The 17,405-nt window shown below is 36.3% G+C and overlaps 1 long non-coding RNA gene across 1 annotated transcript; it reads left to right on the top strand.

The window, feature by feature from the left end:
* The first annotated feature begins 2,543 nt into the window (after positions 1–2,543).
* LOC146916069 (uncharacterized) lies at positions 2,544–3,427 on the top strand. The gene is made up of 3 exons (XR_015013693.1): positions 2,544–2,637; positions 2,808–2,879; positions 3,008–3,427. It is a non-coding gene; the product is annotated as an uncharacterized LOC146916069 (long non-coding RNA).
* Positions 3,428–17,405: the final 13,978 nt, after the last annotated feature.

The raw sequence follows: 17,405 nt of genomic DNA, 5'->3' as shown, positions 1-17,405 counted from the left end.
TCTTAGATGACGGCATACTCCCTCTTGCTCACTCACAATTATATACTACACCTCAAACGACCCCTTCTCCCCACATAACTACTCCTTCTCCACCTTCACCCACGACCCGACACATCTATCCTTCTCCACCTTCACATACGACCCAACAATCCTCTGCCTCTCAATCATCACCTACGGCCCAAGATATCACCACCTCTCAAACTACACCCATATCCCATATAAATTCTCCTTCCCCAACACCGACTTCCAAAACACAAACTTCTACTACCTCCCCACCTCAACATATAATCACACATGTCTCCCCACATGCACCTCCTTCTCCTCAAATGAAAACCCGCTCCCAACATGGTATTTTTAAACCACGTCAACTTTTCAACCTTCACACATCAACCACTCAATCCATTTCTCCTTTACCCACGAACCCAATTGATGCATTAAAAGATCACAATTAGAAGATGGCCATGAAAGACGAATATGATGCTCTTATTAATAATAAGACGTGGGACATAGTTCCTCGTCCCTCTAATGCTAATGTTATTCAAAGTTTGTGGATTTTCAGGCACAAGAAGAAATCAGATGGTTCATTCGAGCGTTACAAAGCTCGTCTTGTAGGTAATGGTGCAAATCAACAATCTGGTATTGATTGTGGTGAAACATTCAGCCCTGTTGTTAAACCGGCCACTATTCGCATGGTTCTTAGCATTGCTTTATCCAAGTCGTGGTGTCTTCATCAACTAGATGTCAAGAACGCTTTCTTGCATGGAAATCTTGATGAAACGGTATATATGCACCAGCCTCCTGGCTTTCGCGACTCCCAACATCCTGAGCATGTCTGTCTCCTCAAAAAATAACTTTATGGTCTCAAACAAGCACCTCGTGCCTGGTACCAAAGATTCACTGACTATGTTGCAACATTGGGTTTCTCTCACAGCATCTCTCATCATTCTTTATTCATTTACCATCATGGTAATGATACAGCTTATATTCTCCTTTACGTTGATGACATCATTCTCACTGCTTCTTCTGATGCTCTACGTAACTATATTATGTCTAAACTTAGTGTTGAGTTTCCCATGAAGGATTTGGGTCCTCTGAGTTATTTTCTAAGAATATCTGCCATTAAACAAACAGGTGGTATTTTCTTATCACAAAAGAAATATGCAAAGAAGATTGTAGAACGAGCTGGCATGTCCTCTTACAAGTCATCACCTACACCAGTTGATACCAAGGCAAAACTCAGTGCTTCTTCTGGGAATTCATATCACGACCCAACGGAATATCGAAGTCTTGCAAGTGCTTTGCAATACTTAACATTCACAAGACCTGATATCTCCTATGTTGTTCAACAAGTATGCTTATTCATGCATGATCCTAAAACACAGCATATGTCGGCTTTGAAACGTATCATTCGGTATATTCACGACACTCTTGATTTTGGCCTTCATTTATATCCCTCTTCTGTCAGCAAACTAGTATCTTACACTGATGCAGATTGGGCTGGTTGTCCAGACACTAGAAGATCCACTTCTGGCTACTGTGTCTACCTTAGTGATAATCTAATCTCTTGCTCTGCCAAGCGTCAACCCACACTTTCTCGGTCTAGTGCAGAAGCTGAATACCACAGAGTCGCAAATGTAGTATCTAAATCTTGTTGGATTAGAAATTTATTATTGGAACTACATTGCCCCATCACAATAGATACTTTGGTCTATTGTGATAATGTGAGTGCAGTTTACCTTTCTGGCAACCCTGTTCAACATCAGCGCACCAAACACATCGAGATGGATATTCATTTTGTGTGTGAAAAGGTGGCCCGTGGACAACTAAGAGTTCTACATGTTCCTTCACGTTATCAAATTACTGACATCTTCACCAAAGTTCTTCCGTTGCAACTCTTTCATGACTTTCGTGATAGTCTCAACATTCGTCAACCTCCAGTTTCGACTACTGGGGTGTATTAGTCTATATACCCATTGGGGTATATATTATACCCATTTTGGGGTATATAAAAGTCTTAGAATGTAATTATTGTAAATTAAGTGTAAATTGATTAGCATTGATTAGTCATGAATGTATAGGATCAATATTAATTAGTATTGGTCAAACTCAAATTGTATATATACAAGCCAAAAGGAATGGGAAGGCAAGGCCTATTATTCTAACAGTGAGTAAAGATGGATGAAAACCTTCGTTTGTTCGCATGTTTTCAACTTCGTCTAATTTTTTCTTTGTCTCCCAACAATTAAATTTAATGATGAAAGTATATAAATAATTAGGTGCCTTTCTAATCAACCAAATTTTTTTAATGCGAATCAGACAAATTTTTTTTTTGGAAGGAAATGAGAACCATACAATTGTTTATCCTTGTGAATGTGGCCAAGAAAATTGTTAGGATTTACAATGAAGGACAACGTTGATAAGAGCTCCATCTCATATATCAATGGACGTGATTAATTTGTCTTGTTGCTATTGTGGTTGCAGCATGGAAGAGATCATTGAAATATAGTACTATATTTATACACCCCTTATATCTGCAAACCTTTGTATGCACACCATTCCTAATGTTTCACTATAGCATTTATGTTTTCCTATAGCAAGATCATCATTTTCTGTACAATTGTTTTCTACACAACACTTGTTAGTTGTTTCCATTTGAAGACTTTTTCAAATAATGTTTTCATCTGAAGTGATTTAGTTTTTGCTTCAGTCAATTTGATAAAAAATAGTTGGTGGCTTATTTTTCCTCTTACTTTTTATTTTGCGGTATTTTGTTTGTCTAAGTGTATTTTTCTTTGATATAAATGCAGATGGATTCAAGGTTTATAATGTTATACTGGTTTTAGCAGAAGTATGATGTACCTTTTCTAATCGTTTATGAGGTATTTTTAATGCGCTTTGTGTGTTTTATATATTATATTATCTCCATTGAATTCTTTTGTTTTAGCACTTTTTAAACCTCTTATGTGACTTTCACACTTCCTCGGTGATGCAATATTATTGTACTTAGTTGCTTGGTAGAGACTGCAAGGTGGCTACGATATTCCATCTTTTAAATCAGACAACAGGTTGAGGAACTAGTATTGGCAAGGTGTTGCAAATTCTGTTTGAAAATACCATTATGGTTCATTATACAGATGCTAATAATGCAGAAATGTTGAGACTCTTCTTTTCTGCCTTTTGTTTAAGAGAAAGGTGAATCTGAACCATCGTATGAAACTCTTAATTGAAATATATATTTTTTTCTTTTACTATTGTTGTTCTTTTTTAATGGTTGTTTGCTTTTTCATTATATCACTCCTTCAATCCAGGGGTTGATTAGTTGTATTCTCTCCTATAAAAGGTGCACCCTTCTCATTGAAATAACATACTCTGAAAAGGTGCACCCTTCTCTCAAACCTTTCTTGTTCCATTGTCCAAATATGTGACATTTTAGAGTCAACCCTTCTTAGTGTCACACAAAGTCGTACTTGGATTTTTGATTCAGGTGCTACTGATTACATGACAAGAGATTCTAATAGCTTATTTTCATATAGTTCATAAGGTTGATAATAAGTTTACAGGAAAGGGAATTTTCCTGTAAACTTATTGTCAAATCAATTATCCATTTAGCATTTATTTCTCTTAACCACATATTAATTCTTAAGTCAACCATATATTTATTAACATGAAGTTTGGTTCTGCCTCAAATTGTTTAAAAATAACGATCTGAATTTCGGTTTTTGCTATTCAGATGGTCAAAATGAAAAAAAATAAAAAATAAGAACCTCTCATTATATATAGTGGGTGCAATTATATTTTAACACAAACAACTAACAACCATAAACACTTCATCAAAACAAAAGGAACACAACCCACTTGAGTTGGCCTGATGGTATTAGCTTGGGATCTAAGAGCGCATTCTTTTTCAAGTTCTCATGTTCCGGTTTCAATTTAGGTGGACTGTTTTAGCTTATTCATGAATAAATAATAGGAACACCCAAAACTGTCAATTTAGGAACACACCATAAGTTTATTAAAGAAAATTTAAATACAAAAAAAAAAAAGAAGGGAGGACCAAACCTGACCCTTGCAAAAGATTAAGAAAACCTATTGTAAGGGAGACCTAGTTTATTCTTTACTAAATCTTTCTAACATTAGCAGGCGTGGAAGACCACCACATATAATCAGAAATAGATAAGCCTAAGTTAGCTAGCTTACCTGTACAGTGATTTCCCTCTCTATAAATGTGTGTCAACAAAAAATTCATTGATTGAAGCAGAGTAAGACAATTTAGCCATCTATTCTTGATCTGCCAAGCAACAATTTGAGGAGACTTTATGGCCAAAGTAACAAGTTCTAAATCACTTTCAATCCACAGTTCAACCAATTTTTCTGGAAAGCACGTTCTACTGCTAAAATGATTCCCATAAATTCTGCAAACGGAGCATTTGCAATACTAAGGTTTGAACCAAAACAGCCTAAACTTTTACCATGATTGTTCTCGAATATCTCTACACAAGCTGCAAGGCCAAGGCTTCCTAAAGTCGTGTCGTCAGTATTGCATTGGACCCAATTATGGATGGGGGGATGCCAGTTAACTTCAACTATTCTAGGAGCTCTTTGATAATGCGTATCAACTTTAAAACAAAATCAGTGATTACCGAACTAGTGGCTAGTTTTGTTATATTACCAGAGAGAGATACCTGAGCTGTGATCATGGATATGATAGCATTTCTGGTTGGAATTGAGTTGTTGAATCTCTGATTATTTCTGTAGCACCAAATGGAATTGAGAATAAAGATAATAGCAAAAGTAATCACAATCTTGCACTGAGGGCTCCATCCTCTGTTGCATGTATCGAAGATTGAAAGAATTGAGGTCAAATTTATGGTTTGATTAATGATAGAATATAACCAATTCCATAAAGATATTGTAAAAGGACATTGCAAAAACAAATGTTTTGAGGTTTCTACATGCTTGTAGCACAGGCTACAGATTGATGGCATATAAGAACCTCTAGCTGCTAAGTTCTCATCAGTTAGCATTTTGTGATGAATGAATCTTTAAACCATAAATGATTTAGAGGGGGGATAGCAACATTCAAAATCAACTTTGACCAAGATTTCTGACTACCAGCTGGAGAGAAATAGGCATATACATCTTTGAGGGATTGTTCTCTTGAAGTTGAATGTTTTCAAAGAAGTTGATCATCTCTATGTTGAACAGGTAAAAGCTTGTTGCACTTGAGTTGGAACGTTCCATTGAGAGTTAATAATGAAGTCATTTACAGTTGACTGAAGATGGTGATTTATATGATGTGGAATGTTAAAAATATTGACCAAAGCTTGACCGCTCCAATTATGAAGCCAAAAATTGATCTTATTTCCATCTCCAATCAACATGTTGAGTTATCCCATAAATTATGACCTAGATTTTTGCATCCACTCCAAATAGATGAAAAAATGTGATTTTTGATGATGCCATCTCTTAAGGTTCTTGCTCAAAGAAGCTTAGCCCAATGATTATCAGAGTGGAAGAGTTCCCAGCAAAGTTTTAGGTTAGAAGCTTCAATTAAATTTGAGATTGATCTAACACCTAATCCTCCTTCGGCAATTGGAGTGCAAACAATTTTCCAACAAATTGTGACAAGTTTTCTGCTACCAAGATCACCACTCCAAACAAAATTTCTCATATATCTTTCAGTTTCCTTAATTAGACTCACTGGCCAAGAATATGTTATAGAATACACCAACATGCTTTGAGTAACACCGTTAATCAATTGAACTCTGCCTGCAAAACATAGGAGAGATGCCTTCCAAGATGCCAACTTTGATTTGATTTTATCCACTAGAGGGTGAAAATAACAGGCTTTAGGTTTTCCCTTGAAGATGGTAACTATAAGGTATATGAAAGGCAAGGTTCCAACATTAAAACCAAGAGTAGTGGCAATCTGAGAATGTCTGGAATTTGCGTAGATTGTAGACTTTTGAGGGTTTATCTGTTGGCCTGAAATATCAGCATATCTATCAAAACATTGTGATAAGCCATTAATGTTTGAGGAGTTTCCTTTGCAAAATAGCATTACATCATCAGCATAGAGGATATATAATGGAATGAAATTATTCCTAGTTCCTTTAATCAACTTGAGCAGATTCCTTTCCATAAGTTTAGTTAAACCTCTACTGAGATCCTCTTCAGCTGTATAGAAAAATAAAGAGGATAAGGGGTCTCCTTGTTCGACACCTCTAGAACAAGCAAAGTAGCCTTCTTTCTTTCCATTGACAGATATGGATAGCTTTGTAGAGTGCAAGATGGTTTGTATCCAATTGCAGAATAAGCTACTAAAACAAAAAAAATTCAATAATTTTAGCAAAAAGCCCCAATTGATAGTTTCAAAAGCTTTGGCAATGTCGATTTTGATAGCTAGATTTCCACCAAAAGACCTGTTATGCAACAAGTTAATCGCTTGCGAGGTTAGACATATGCAGTCTTTGATCTGTCTTCGCTTGATGAATCCTCTTTCCTTAGAGATGATGTCTGGAAGAATTTGTGCTAACCTATGTGCCAGGATCTTTGAGATTATTTTAAATTTTAAGTTATCCATAGCAATAGGTCTAAATTGGTTAATGGTGTCCGCATTTGCCACGTTTGGAATCAGCACCACATTGTTTGAAGTCGTGCTAGGCATAATGCAATTAGTAGTGAAAAATTCCATCACAACATTTTCCACATCACTACTAATTAACTCCCAAAGATGCTGATAGAAAAATGCACCGAATACGTCAGAACCAGGAGCGCTATCCTTATTCATTTAAAAAACTGCATTCTTTATCTCTGCTATGGATAGCATCAATGTAAGAAGATTGTTGATGTTATCTGTCACAGTTGTTGGAATCACCTCCTCAATTAACCCATTATCATGAACACTGTTGTTGCTGGTGAATAAATTTGTAAAGTGAGAGACCATTTGATTTGCAATATGGCTTTGATCTGTGATGACTTCATCATTGACTCTGATAGAGTATATTTTCTTGTAGGCTTGCTTAATTTTTGCTGTTTTATGAAAGAAAGATATGTTCCTGTCTCCATCACAATGCCACATTGTCTTTGCTTTTTCTTGCCAAGAAATAGTTGAAGTCTACATGTTCCATAATTGAACTTCTTGTCAGGTCGTGGATTTTGAAAGTTTCAGGTGTATTTCAATTCCATATTCTACTCACACAACACAAATTCCACTTTAAGAAATTCACATTCAGGTACACTTTTGCTAATATTAAATTATGCCGGTTGAAAACATGAGAAAGAGAATGTGAGCTTGTAAACAAGGGCGGATCTCTTTGGGGACCCCCAGGTGCCACTGCACCCCCCAGTTTTAATCTAAATATCATATTAGACATAATAGTTCAAGAAATATGTCATGTTGTAGTGGTTAAGCAATCTCTCAATCCATTTTATGTCCCGAGTTCGACCCCCTGGCACACTCCTTTTTAATAATTCTTGGCGAATTTTTTATATTTTATTCAAAAAAATGGTCCTAGTGGGATCCTTTTTAATAATTCTTGGCGAATTTTTTATATATTATTTTTTTTGGAAACCGTTTAATATATATTTCATAAATATTTAGCACCCCCGAATTTTTTTTCAAGATCCGCCACTGCTTGTAAACATCCTAGTTCTTGGCTTAATTATGTTGGTTGAATCTTAGGATAGATGAATATGCATTAGACATTGAGTTGGGGTTGTTGTGAATGTGAATGTGACTTCGAAATGAATGAAGGGATGAACTATTGCCCATGTTGTTTTTAGGCTTAATTACTCTTTTGGTCCCTTAAGTTATTTGTTGGTTACATTTTGGTTCCATAAGTTATTAACGTTACAATTTGGTCCCTTAAGTTACTTTTTGGTTTCGTTTTGGTCCCTTAACTATTAAAAGTTTTGTTTTGGTCCCTTAACTTATTTTTTTGTTTCGTTTTGGTCCCTTAACTTATTTTTTGATTTCGTTTTGGTCCCTTAACTTATTTTTAGGTTTCGTTTTGGTCCCTTAACGCAATACATTCATCCTAACGTAAAGGACCAAAGTGGTTGACGGAGGAAGAGTTAAGGGACCAAAACGAAACCAAAAATTAAGTTAAGGGACCAAAACGAAATTTTTAATAGTTAAGGACCAAAACGAAACCAAAAAGTAACTTAAGGGACCAAATTGTAACGTTAATAACTTATGGGACCAAAATGTAACCAACAAATAACTTAAAGGACCAAATCATTAATTAAGCCTTGTTTTTATAATTTTGACTCAAAAAGTTGTCTAATTTGCAAATGAAAATTTACCATTTCTTTTCCGATCATCCTATCTTTGTTTATGCACTTAAAAACTTAGATGTTAGTGTTTGAGATTAATTTACGCTTAAAATTTATGCACATGAAACACATAGCAATTTTAGCCATTTCTCACTAAAAGGATTCAAATGTATGGATCAAATAATAGCATGAAGTCTTATCATGAGTCATGTTATGAAACAGAACACCTATTAGTTCATTTATGTTCATTTATTTCATCCATTAGTGTTTCTTATGTATTTTTTTTGGTACATTAGTGTTTCTTATGTATGTGACAGTGTAAGGTCATGCTTTTGTATATGAAATATTCTTGTGGGTTTTGTTGATGGGGTATGTCATTCATTTATCCATATTTTTTTCTTTTGTGTTGAGTTGGATAATCTATTGTGACACCACGTAAACATATAGAAGGTTCATATGTTTGACAATTACAGGTGCAACTTGTTATACCCTAATTTTGGACCTAAAAATACTTGTTCAACTCTTCCTTTCTTGCATGTCAAGCCATTTGATATGCCCCTGATCAATTGCATCTTTCTCTGCATCTTATTTCAAATTTACTTACAAAATTTACATAGAAGGGCATTTTAGTCATTTCCCACGTTAAAATCTCTTTCAGTCTTTGAAAAATAATTTGAGTCCTTTCAAATAGTTTGAATAAGTCTCCATTTCAATTCTATGTCAAAATCCATTTCAAAAGTTGCATTTGAAGTCATTTTGAGTCGTTTTAGTCCCTAGGGGCATTTTAGTCTTTTCAAGTGTTAAAACTCTGATTAGTCCCTAAAATTTGTCTCTGAGTCTTTTAAATTGCTTGTATAAATTCTTGCTTTAATTCCCTGCCAAAAAACCATTTTTAAATTTGCATCTGAGTCATTTTAGTCGTTTTAACCTCAGGGGCATTTTGGTCATTTCACACGAAATTTCGGCAGAGAGAGGTTACTTTAAAGTACCTCATTTAAGCCATTGGTTCGTTTTAGTCCGTTTTGTCATTTTTAATCGTTTCACTTTACGTTTTTTCCAATTTACCAATTTTATTCCAATTTTATTAATATTTTCATTTTAGTCCTTTAAACTTTTAAAATTGCACTTTAGTCCCTTTTTCTTTTCTCAGGTCAAACTTTTATATTTTTTTTTGGTCAATTACAACTAAGTCCTTTTTGTCCAAGTTTATTTTTCAGTCCTTTTTAAAAAAGAAATTGCAGGCTGGTCCCAAATTTTCCAGAAATTGCAAAAGAGGTCCTCAGGTCCAAAGTTCAGCAAGGGCCGAATTAGTTACAAGTCCAGACACGTGTCACCATGCCATTTGATCTCAGGAACACAAGGCAGCCTATAAAAGGAGCCAATTCATCATTCAATGCAACGGAATCAATCATTGAGAGCCAACTCATCAACACATTTCTATTTTCTCTCTCTCCTCCACAAAGATCAAACCCTAACTGTTTTCCAGAAACACGATGAAGTTCATGAAGAACTTCATCCCCAAATCATAAACCCTAACGCAATTCAACTTCAATTTTTCACAAAAAAACGTACCAATTTCATCATCAGAAGGTTCAATTCGACAATTATATACAAAATCAGTTCAAAGCAAGAGAATTTGTTTCGCAGTTCTCAGAGATTCGAATTGAATCTTCATCATCGAACAAAAGTCTCTGCAATTCCAACACCGAATCATCTAAGAGACGAAGCGGTGTGATCACAGAGACGAAGAAGTGAGAAGAGAGGGAATCGAAGAAAGAACCAGTGAAATCACAGAGACGAAGAGTGAGAAGACGAAGAAACTTCGATTTATTTTCGAAGTTTCGATCAAAATATACCTCAGAGACGAAGAAGAAGCTTCAACATCTTTCTCCTCTTTCTTTTGGCTCGAATCTCCAATTTTCAACAGGTATATTCAAAGAACCTCCTCGTTTTTTTCAATTTAAATCATCATCGAAGGCTCAAAGTCAAAATAAACGGTGAAACTGAACAGATCAACAAGTTTTAAGACTTGTTCGTTCGAAAAAGTTCGAAAAAGATTGAAAAAGTTCAAAGTCGAAACCCTAACATGTAGATCTAGGATGATTCACCGTTTATTTCGCAAAATCAAGTCCATATCCATGATCAGTATGAAAAATAGCACAAGTTAGGGTTTAGATCTAAGCAGATCGGAAAAGTTTGAGTGTCGCCGGAATCTGGAATTCACGGCGGTGACAATGAAGATTCCGATGAATCTTCATCGTCTCCAGCCGTTTCATTCCAGAAACCGGCGGAGGAGGATGAACGGAGAGGAAGAGAGAAGGGAGAGCCTCTCTCTCTAGTTTCAAGTTTAGAGAGAGAAACGAATGGGAGAAATGAATGAACCGGTCCCATGGCCTTTATATAAACGTTGTTGGACCGTTTGGTCCAATTAAACCACACCGGTTCGTTCATTTCCAGCCTGAACCATGCATTCCCATCGTTAGATCTAGGGTTTCATTATCTGGATCAATCTAACGGCCTGTATTGCTCCCTGTGACCCAAGATCCATGTGTGAGTGGGTTTGGGCTTTTGCCTGTACTGGACTTCGTTTTCTTGCAATTTTCTTGCTATTTTGACACTGTGTGTTGATGTTTACACCCCCTGCCTTGCCTAAAATTCTCATAAAAATTCCACAAGTTTTTTTATATGTTCTTAACATCTTCCTTGACATTTTTTGTGATATTTTTGTGTGTTAAAACCTGAGAAAAGTATATGTGGAATTTCTTGCTAGTTGTCTACTATTTCTTTTATAAAAATTTGTGAAATTGTGCATTTAAAAGTCCTAAAAAAAAATTCCAAATTTTTTCATGTATATTCCTTGTTATTTTTATGATGTTTCTATATATTTGTTTACTGAAAATCCTGATGGAAAATATTAGTGTATGTTCTTGCTTCATTTCTTTTTTTTTTTTTATGTGAAAATTCATGGAAAAATTGTTTAGTTCTATCTCAAGTTCTTGATAATTGTTTGTGATACTTGTTACTTGAATTTTGTGAGTTTATTGCTACTGTTGTATATAATTTTGATGCATGTGTGTGGATTTTGGTTTAATTGCTTGGCTTGCAAGTAATGTTTGTGAATAAAATACCAAATATGCATAAAATGCATCATGATTCTTGACTTGAATATGTTCTTGTCTTTCTCATATCATTGAATGTGATAAAAAACCTTTAGCAAATTGGCATGATATGAGGAGTATAGGGCATATACTTGGCTTGATGTCATGGTAGATTTTAGGTGCTCCTTGCTACTTCTAGGTTAAAATTCCATTACTTTTTGTCAATTTCTTTAGTACTTTCTTTTGCTTCTAGTTTCTATTCTATCATGCCTTATTCTACTAACCATTTTGTTTCATGTTTCATGCATCCCATAAGCATCTCATCTTCCATCTCACATTCTTGGCTTTTATTTTTTTACACCTTAACTTTCATGCAAAAATTAGAATGTAAAACTTAGGAATTATTTTGTAATATTTGGTTTTATGCCTTTAAATTTCTTGCAAGACCATAGAGTGTAAACTAGGGCATGATGTAATAAGGACAGTGAACTCTAATGATGTACACCGACACAAGCACCGACACATGCACACACATCACTTTAGATATATGCTTAGAGTATGCATGTTTAGATGTATGTTTAGGATTGTATGTTTAGATGAAGGCTTAGGATTTACACTTAGAAAAATTATTTTCCAAAAAAATATGAACAACATCACTCAAATATTTTTCTTAATAAACCTTGGGATCAAAATCCCATTGAATTTTCCTTTTATTTTCTTAATCAAAATTTCAATGAACTTTAATCAAACTTTGACTTCCTTTCTCAAAATAACTAATCAAACCCCACCTTTTTACAATCTCATGCCCTTGAGGCCTCTCAATCTCATTCTTCAAACTCCAACTTTCAAACTTAAAATCAACCAACAAAAACAAAAACACTTTTTGAAGAGAACTACGGTGGATTTGATCCCTTAAAAGGGTACGTAGGCAAGGAACCAATATTCCTTCAATTCAAATAAAATAAAAATTCAAACACATTCTTCTCCCTCCAATTCTTCACTTAGAACACTTTTAGGTTTAGTAATCACTTTCGAATAGCATTTAAAAACAAAGCGCGCGCGTAGAGATTAAACACGGTTCCTATAGGATATTATAGTCGTTATGGGTGCCTAACACCTTCCCGTAGCGAAAACAACTCCCGGACCAAGATAAAACACAACTTAGTAAAATTTGGATGTTCCAGCAATTAATTAAGGGGAAAGATATACATTCCAGATCAGAGTTTTCACATCAGTGGACAAAATTACTGAGGGGAAAGATAATACGGTGGCATTTTATAAATTTTAGTGAAGTTTGACTTATCTTTCTCATCGGCGGACACAAGTAGCTGCGGGGAAAACTAAATAATCTATGACATTTCCCTTCAGTGGATTTTTTAACCGAAGGGAAATCAAAACGGTGGCAATTGGCAATTTTGTGTAATTTCTCTTGAACAATAGGAAAAGGATTGGTTTGCGATTCTTTTAGATCCCAAGTCGTATGAATGCAAGAAGAGGTTACTTGTTTCAATTCTGGTAAAGCAGGTCATTTCAGTACCAAGTGTACCAAGCCGAAGAAGGCGGCGGGTAAGGTGTTTGCATTGAATGCGGAATAAATCTAGCAACCGGATAATATCATCAGAGGTACGTGTTTTATCAATAGTAATCCTTTTATTGCAATTGTTGATACTGGTGCTACTCATTCTTTCATTTCGGTTAGTTGTGTTGAGCGTTTGAATTTGGTTGTAACTCCGTTTGAATTTCGGTTAGTTGTGTTGAGCGTTTGAATTTTAGTACCATCCAGTGGCTCGATGACTACTTCCTTGGTGTGTGCTATGTGTCCTGTTTGTTTTAGTAGTGTCGATTTTGAGTTGGATCTTGTGTGTCTTCCGCTGAAGCATATGGACGTGATTTCGCTATGGACTAGATGTTGTCTTTTGGTGTTAACATTAACTGTTTGACCAAAAGTATAACATCCTCTAAGAAAGTAGAGGAGGTGGGTGAGAAGTTCTTGACCGCAGAGAAATTGAAGAAGTCATTGGACGGTGAAGCTAGTGTGTTTATAATGTTTGATTCATTGAAGGAAAGTAGTGAGAATGGAGTTAGCGATTTTTCGGTAGTACAAGAGTTTCTAGAAGTTTTTCCAGACGACATTACCAAATTGCCGCTAAAGAAGGAAGTGGAGTTTGCAACTTATTTGGTGCTAGTAACAAGTCATATTTCGATTGCGCTGTATCGGATGTCTGCATCAGAGTTGGGTAAGTTGAAGAAGCAGTTGGAAGAGTTGCTCGAGAAATAGTTTATTAGGCCGCGTGTTTCGCCGAGGGGTGCTCCAGTGTTGTTGGTTAAGTAGAAGTACAATAGTATGAGGTTATGTGCTGATTATCGGCAGTTAAACAAGGTTATGATTATGAATTGGTATCCACTCTCGAGGATTGATGATCTGATGGATCATTTAGTTGGTGCGGAAGTGTTTAGGAAATTGATTTAAGATAGGGATATCACCAAACACGAGTGAAGGCAGAGGATATATCCAAAACTACATTTCGAACTAGATATGGACACTATGAATAGTGTGTGATGCCATTTGGTGTGACTAATGCACCAGGTGTCTTCATGGAATATATGAATAGAATATTCCATCCATTTCTGGACCGTTTTATGGTAGTGTTTATAGACGATATCTTGGTGTATTCGAAGTCGGAGGAGCATGCTGAGCATCAGAGGGTTATGTTGCGTGTCTTGAAGGAGAAGAAGTTGTTTGCTAAGTTGTCGAAGTGTGAGTTTTGGCTGCGGGAAGTAAGTTTTCTTGGTCATGTGATTTCGAAGGGTGGTATAGCGGTGGATCCGTCGAAGGTTGATGAAATGTTGTAATGGGAATATCCGAAGTCTGTTTTTGAGATCATAAGTTTTCTTAGGTTTGCAGGTTATTATCGGAGGTTTATTGAAGGATTCTCTAAGTTGGCATTGCCATTGACGCAATTAACTCGGAAAGGACAAACGTATGTTTGGGATGCTAAGTGTGAGAAGAGTTTCCAAGAGTTGAAGAAGAGGTTAACTATGTTCTGAAGGAACCGTTTGTCGTGTATTGTGATGCATCTACGATGGGTCCTGGTGGTGTGTTGATGCAGAATCGTGAGGTTGTGGCTTACGCGTCGAGGCAGTTGAAAGTGCACGAGAATAATTATCCGATCATGATTTGGAATTGGCGGCAGTGGTGTTTGTGTTGAAAATTTGGAGGCATTATTTGTATGGTTCTTAAGAGTTGGATATGAGGCAGATGAGATGGTTGGAATTTCTTAAGGATTATGATTTTCAGTTAAGTTATCATCTTCGAAAAGCGAATGTGGTGGCAGATGTTTTTAGTAGGAAGACTATGCATATGTCTGCTTTGATGGTTAAGGAGTTGGAGTTGATTGAACAGTTTCGGGAGTTGAGCTTGGTCAGTGAGTTGACGCCGGATGGTGTGAGGTTAGGAATGTTGAAGTTGACGAGTAATATTTTGGAAGAGATTAAGAATGGCTAGAAGGAAGGTTTGGAACTTGTAAATCGTGTGGTGATGGTTAATTAGGGTAAAGGTGTGGACTTCAGATTGGATAAGAATGACCGCTTGATATTTCGCGATTGAGTTCGTGTACCGGATGTACTTGAGCTTAAGAAGCGGATTTTGGAAGGTCATAAGAGAAGTTTGAGTATTCATCCAGGAGCGACAAAGGTGTATCAGGATTTGATGAGTTGTTTTGGTGGCCTGGAATGAAGAAGGATATCGCAGAGTTTGTGTATGCTTGTTTGGTTTGTCGGAAGTCGAAGATTGAACATCATAAGTCGTCGGGTTGGACGCAACCGTTGTTTGTGCCTGAATGGAAGTGGGATAGTATCTCTATGGATTTTGTTAGAGCATTGCTGAAGACTGTGAGGGGTTTTGATTCAATTTGGGTGATTGTTGATCGGTCAACGAAGTCGACACATTTTGTTCCTATCAAGACCAGTATGTCTGTGGCGAGGTTGGTTGAGATCTACATTGAGCAAATTGTCAGATTGCATGGTATTCCTTTGAGTATTGTGTCCGATCGGGATATGAGGTTTACTTATAGGTTTTGGGAGAGTTTGCAAACTGCTTTGGGAACTAAGTTAAGGTTGAGTTCTGCTTATCATCCCTAGATTGATGGACAGATGGAGATGACTATTCAGAGTTTGGAGGATCTTATGAGAGCTTGTGTTTTGGAGCAAGGTGTCAGTTGGTTTGAATGTTTACCGTTGATTAAGTTTACTTACAACAACAGTTTTCATTATAGTATCGAGATGGCATCGTTTGAGGCTTTGTATGATCGGAGGTGTAGAACGCCGTTGTGTTGGTATCAGTCAGGTGAAAGTGCCTTGTTAGGACCGAAGGTTGTGTAAGAGACTACAGAGAAGGTTAAGATGATTCAAGATAATATGAGGGCGTCTTAGAGTAGGCAGAAGAGTTATCATGATTAGAGGAGAAAGGATATTGAGTTTCAGGTTGGTGATCATATGTTCTTGAGAGTGAATCTTGTACCCGGTGTTGGACGTGCTTTGCAGTGTCGGAAGTTGACACCAGTTTTTGTTGGACCATTTGAGATTGTTGAGAAGGTTGGATCTGTAGCATATCGGATTGCATTACCGCCGTCGTTGTCGAATCTTCATGATGTGTTCCATGTATCGCAGTTGCGGAAGTATGTGTATGATGCGTCTCATGTAATTCAAGTGGATGATTTTGAAGTAAGAGATAATTTCACCTTTGAGACTTGACCTGTTAGTATTGAGGATCGGGAGGAGAAGCGTTTGAGAGGCAAAGAGATCGTTTTGGTGAAGGTTATTTGGATTGGACCAACTGGAGAGAGTGCTACCTTGGAATTTTCGAGGGCGGACATTCTTTTACGGGGGAGAGTTGTAACATCCCAATTTTCGCTAGAATTATTTTAATTGATTATTATGTGTGTTTATATGTGCTTGTATGTGATTATTTGTCTCTGTGTGTATTTTACTCTGGATTAGAGGATTTTGGTTTAATAGGAGTATTTTAGTCATTTTAGAGTCAGGGGTACTTTAGTCATTTGGTGAGCAAGGGTAAAATAGTCTTTTGGTTATGAGAATTAATTTTAGTGTGATAAGTGGGAATAATTACTTTTACTTAGTTACTAGTGAGTGGTTGTAATTATTTAGAGATGGTAAATATTCGTTATTTTTTACGGTTAAGTGCGTAGCAACTCGGTGAATTAGTTAGTGAGGATATTGACCCCATTAAGGCAAATAAGGTTGAACCCATTTGTGTAGTGACTATATAAACACTAGTCTTATGAGAAATTAGGTCATTACCTTCATTTACTCACTTTCACAAAACATTTCTAAGATAGAGGAAGAGAGACAAAGCTTGGGGTTGGTGGCTAGGAGGAAAATTGAAGCTAGGAATTGGAGTGTTGAAGAGTAGAAGTAAGGGGGAAGTCTGAAATTCAAGCGCACTTGTATTAATTTGTTCTGTCAGATGTTTTAATGTTTGCAATGTTCCGTTCAATGTTCCAACATTACGAAGTAAACAAAAATAAATACAAGAAAAATAAATGACAGGAAAGTAATGAACACAGTGAGTTTGTTGAACCAGTTCGGTGACAAACACACCTACTCTAGGGGCTACCAAGCCAGGAAGGAAATCCACTAGTGTAGTCATTATTCAAAAGTTCTCAGCAAATTCCTCGTTTACACTTTATGACCTAGGACCTACCCGTATAGACTTCAACCTAGGAACTCCTAGATCTGAGATCCCATCTCACTATCCGAATCGTCAGTCACAGCCCCTGTGACCTATCAGACCTAAACCAAAACACAAAGATGAAGTTACCTTCAAACACAAACAACTAACACCTTGTTTCACAACTTCGGTGTAGTACACAAGAGTATCAAACTCACACAAACAGTCCTAAACAAGTATCACAAACTATACAAGAAAGGCACACAATAAAGATTCTAAACTCGCATCAACATGATACAAGAGCAGAATACATGTAGATTCAAAACCCTAAAAATCTAAAC

The sequence above is a fragment of the Medicago sativa genome, chromosome 6, assembly GCF_051527215.1.
Source record: "Medicago sativa cultivar Bolivia chromosome 6, Bolivia_mono, whole genome shotgun sequence".
Classification (NCBI taxonomy): domain Eukaryota; kingdom Viridiplantae; phylum Streptophyta; class Magnoliopsida; order Fabales; family Fabaceae; genus Medicago; species Medicago sativa.
This window is presented reverse-complemented; position numbering and strand designations above follow the sequence as displayed.